This window comes from Cervus canadensis, chromosome 29 (genome assembly GCF_019320065.1).
Source record: "Cervus canadensis isolate Bull #8, Minnesota chromosome 29, ASM1932006v1, whole genome shotgun sequence".
Lineage (NCBI taxonomy): Eukaryota > Metazoa > Chordata > Mammalia > Artiodactyla > Cervidae > Cervus > Cervus canadensis.
This window is the reverse complement of record NC_057414.1, coordinates 26,291,049-26,295,986: the sequence shown is the minus strand read 5'-3', so window position 1 is coordinate 26,295,986 and position 4,938 is coordinate 26,291,049. Positions and strand designations below refer to the sequence as shown.

General features: G+C 51.4%; 1 long non-coding RNA gene across 1 annotated transcript; it reads left to right on the top strand.

Annotated features, from left to right (window-relative positions):
- Window positions 1–749: 749 nt before the first annotated feature.
- LOC122431374 lies at window positions 750–4,232 on the top strand. Its single transcript, XR_006266494.1, has 3 exons — window positions 750–902; window positions 3,567–3,696; window positions 4,053–4,232. It is a non-coding gene; the product is annotated as an uncharacterized LOC122431374 (long non-coding RNA).
- Window positions 4,233–4,938: the final 706 nt, after the last annotated feature.

Below are 4,938 nucleotides of genomic sequence, written 5' to 3'. Positions count from 1 at the left end.
GTATTCCAGCTAATAAATGAAGATGGAATTACAGAATTAGAATGTCACAATTTGGCAACCCCTAATGAAATAGTGGATCCAGGCAATGATTCTTGCTGGATGGTGATATATCACAACAACAAACAAAACAGACAAGCAGACATGACTGCTGTCACAATTACACAATATTGCCTATGAAGTATTCTAGTGAAAAAATATCAAGCATTAATTGATCAAGCCTCTATATCTAACAACCAATTTACAGGAAATATAGGGGCATAAGAACATGTTAAATGACACCATGGGGATACATTCAACAAAATTCAGAGTGTGGAAAAATTTTCAGAACAAATGACCCAGTTTTGTCAACAGATAAATTGCAAAGAAAAAAGAGATAAAGAGGTGGAACATCCAGTTAAAAGAGACATGACACTGTATAGTCTCATCTGGATCCTCATTTGAACAACAATAATGAATAAACATAAAACAGTTGGGGAAGATTCAGTGTTGATTATATATTGGATGATATATTTCAGGCGTGCCAATGTTATTATTATGTTATTTAATGAGACCTTACCTTTTAAGACTACACCAAAATATTTACAGAAGAAATATGATTTCTCACATTTGCTTCAAAATTATGAAGGGAGAGAGATGGGGCCAGATAAAGGAAGACTGTCTTTAAATGGATAAGTGCTAAAGCTGGGTAATGGGTTCATGGGGTCTCATTCTATTTTTCTAATTTTGTGTCTATTTATTATACAGAATATGCAACTTATCCATAATAGGATGCTGAAAAATACTTAAAGGGTCAAAAAGTGTCTGTCCTCTCGATTTGGCCCAGCATCTGCCAGATTGTGGCCTCTATATCTAATGAGCTTCAGCCTCCACTCAACTCTGCCTTCACCCCGGAACCCTAAGTGGTAAGGCCCTTTATCACTAAACCTGGCTGTCCCAACCTTTCTCTGGCCCCTTTTCAGGTCCTTTCCCAGAGACGCCCATCTCCCAGCGACGGTGACATCCTGGCAAAGAGGACCATGAAACAAAGCCACAAAGACCAGGGCGGGTTCCCTGAGACGGAAGACATCCCAGGATTAGGGAACTGGGTGTCAGGGGCCATCACAACCTAGCGCCCTTCGTTCAGTTCCCAACTCCTCTGTCCAATTCTTTAGCCTCAACGTCAAAGGTACACACACACATCTGTCCAGATCGCCCACCTTTTCCTTCAGCATTCCAAAGCCCGGACAAAGGTATCGACCGACCAGGAAAATAAAAAGAGGGCATCTCTCCCGGAACAGTTCGGGTTAGAGAAGAGAGTCGTAATCTGGGGAGATGGAGCCTTTGAAGCGCGGGAGGGGAGCGGGTCCCCTGACCCGCAGGCCTGAGTCAGAGACCGCGTTGGAGACAGGCCGGTACTTTTTTGTGTAGCCTCGGCTAGGTGCATCCCCTCCCCACCCCTCCCCAGGCTCCCTCCTTGAAAGACCCTTCCCCCGGCGCTCCCCACGGCCCTAGCTGCTCATTTCGAACCCACGAGGCCAGCAGAGAGAAGGCTGTTACTCCGGCAGAGCGCGGGGGGCGCGGAGCCGACGCGGACAATGGGCAATCTGCGAACCCGCTGGGCGCGAGCTACTCGGGCGCGCCCGTCTCTGCCCAGCCCCGGAGGGCCTCTCGTGGTTCCCTGGCTCCTCCTCCCGCCAGGCCCTGGGGGCCCAGATTGGCTCAGGCGTCGGGGGTTTGGCTGGGGTCGGAGATCGGCTGTAACTGGACGGGCGTCCACCGTGCAGGCCTCGCCCCTCCACACTCGCGCGCTCCGGCCCGGGGCTCTGGCGGCCGGCCCTCCCCCGACCCCCCCTCTTTCCACACCCGCTCCCCGGCCGATCTGGGTAATGAGCCGCCCTCGGCCTGGCCCCCGCCCCATTGTGTACAATATGGGGGTGAAGCCGGGTCTCCGCGTGCGATGGAGGGTGACCGCGCGCGCGGCTGCGACCCCCGCTTCACACCTGCTCCCCGCCCCCAGCCCGGGGCCGCCGGGGGTGTGTCCTCTCCCTCCCCGCGGGAGGGGCCTCAGCTGGGGCTGCACTTGGTAAAGAGGCCGTGGAGAGGCCGGCGGCGGCCCGAGGAGGGGCTATAAATTTGGAACAGATGCGACCTGACAGCCCCCAGCCCGGGGAGGTGGCGGGGGGCGGTGCTCCTGTTCCCCTCCCAGGTCCCATCTTGTCGTCTGCTGCTGAGTTAGACTGCGGACGAGGTGACCCGGGAATTTGGACGTACGGAGGCCTTCTCCCCCTCACTACCCACCCCCGCCCCCGTCCGTGTCACCCCTCTTCCGCTCTTTGTGCCCGCGTGTGGGGAGGAGGAATGGAAAGCAGGGAGGTGCCTGAATCACCATTGCTTTCCGCTTTAAAAGAGTGATTTCTGCTTAAGAGATTGACAAAGTCTGGCTCTGGCCTGGCACGTTTTGGCAGCAGCTATAGAAAAATACGGCAGACAGCAGAGCATGCTTCGCCTGTTCATTCCACACCATTTGAAGGCCCGTTTTGGCTTCCCTGGTGGCTCAGCTGGTAAAGAATCCGCCTGCAATGCGGGCAACCTGGGTTCCACCCCTGGGTTGGGAGGATCGCCTGGAGAAGGGAGCCACTCTAGTATTCTGGCCTGGCCATGGGGTTGCAAAGAGTTGGACACGACTGAGCGACTTTCACTTTGTGCTAAAAAACCCAAGGTAGGGAGGCACAGGCAGCCGGGATGCCCGGAGAGTAGGAACCAAGGTCAGAAAAATGCTAAGGAATAATGCCTGCCCCGAGGGCTTCCTAGGTGGCTCAGTGGTAAGAATCCTCTGGCATTGTCAGGGGATGTGGATTTCATCCCTGAGTGGGGAAGATCCCCTGGGGAAGGAAATGGCAGTGGACTCCAGCATTCTTTCTTGGGAAAGCCCATGGACAGAGGGGCCTGGCAGGCTTCAGCCTATGGGGTCACAAAAGAGTCGGACAAGACTGAGCAACAATGCCTGTCCTGCTCTAGGGACTTTAGGTGATTCGTTGTGTACGTTTAAATAGCATTTCCCTTTGGTAAGTACAGTCCTCCCTGGATATCCTCTGGGGACTGGCTCCAGTACCCCCATATCAAAAATCTGACACTCAAGTCCCTTATATAAAATGTCCTAGTATTTGCATATCGCCTATGCACATCCTCTTATATACTTTAAATCATCTCTAGACTACAACTAATACAACAACTCCTGTATGCACGCATGCTAAGTCACTTCAGTTGTGTCTGACTCTTTGAGACGCTATGGACTGTAGCCAACCCTGCCCCCCCCAGGCTCCTCTGTCCATGGGGATTCTCCAGGCAAGAATACTGGAGTGGGTTGCCATGCCCTCCTCCAGGAGATCTTCCTGACCCAGGGATCCAACCTACATCTCTTATGTCTCCTGCACTGGCGGTCTGGTTCTTTACTACTAGTACCACTTGGGAAGCCCACAACAACCCCTACTACAGTGTAAACGCTATGTAAGTATATAGTTGCTTTCCTGCAGCAAATCCAAGGTTTGGTTTTTAGAAATTTTTTTTTCTGAATATTTTCAATCCAGGACTGATGGACTCTGCAACTGCAGAACCAGCTGATCCAGAGGACCCACTGTAGTATTCTCCCCACGCAACAGAGGAGGGAGCAAGCTGCTGATGCTGCCTGGGGTTTAATGGAGTTCGTTTTCAATCCAGGTATCCCAGCCCCACGCGGGGGAGGTGAGAGGGGGAGCTGATGGGAGCCTGCCAGTACACCACACTGCCCAGGAGGTAAGGTGCGCCTGTCATGGATCCAGACGGAAGTGGAGAGGGTTGAAATTGAGTGTTGGTTGGCCCAGCCCTTGCTTATCTTATCAGTCCTGAACACTGTGCAGCTACTGTTCTGGAGTAGCATGATTTGAAGGCTGAGCCAATGTCTAAAGCCAATCGGACCTAGGGTAAATTTGGGGGTTAGTGTTTACAACAATGGTGCCAAGCGGAGCTGGCAAAAGGCACTGCGGTGCAGTGTCATCTCCCTTTACGGATGTTCTCTGCTTCCTCTCCTCTTGCAGGAACCATCACTTCTTCTCTTCCACCCCACCAGTCTCCCTGGTCCATACCCACATGGTTTTGTAGACTCAAGGCTCTCAAACTTTGGCATGCATCAAAATCACTTGGAGAAAAGTAATTAGCCTCCAACTAATAAAAATAAATGGAAAAAAAAAATCACCTGGAGAGCTTGTTAAAAACACTCCCAGGAAAAAAAAACAAAACAAAACACTCCCAGAGGGACTTCCCTGGTGGTCCAGTGGTTGAGAGTCTGCCGGCCAATGCAGGGGACATAGGTTTGATTTCTATGGTCTGGAAAGATCCCACATGCCTCAGAGCAACTAAGCCCATGAGCCTCAACTACTGAGCCCCTGCCCTAGAGCCCCAGAGCTGCAACTACTGAGCCTGTGTACTTTAGAACCTCTGCTCAGCAGCAAGAGAAGCCACTGCAAGAAGAAGCCTGTGCACCACATCTAGACAGTAGCCCCGGCTTGCCACAACCAGAGAAAGCCCCCATAGAGCAATGATACACAGCAGCTGAAAATAATAAATAAATAGTTTTTTTTTTTTTTAATTGCCAGAGATTCTGATGTATTTAGTCTGGGAAGTCACGGGACCTGGGAATTTGCATTTCTATAAGTTTCCCAGGTGAGGGCAGTGGGGATGCCTGGGGCTGCAATTTGAGAGCACTGGCCTGGGTGGAAGGAAAAGTATGGGCTGGTGAAAGAGGAAAGAAGTGATACATGTGCAGTGCTGGAGGATATTATTGAAAGTTCAAGGTCCCCAGAATCCTGGGGTATCTTTACTTTCTGTGAGGGACAGATAGACTGAAATCCTCAAGCAATCCTGGGCATATTCCAGAATTAGCCTAGGGCATGTGTGTTTTGTCTGGAGATTTAGCACTCCCCC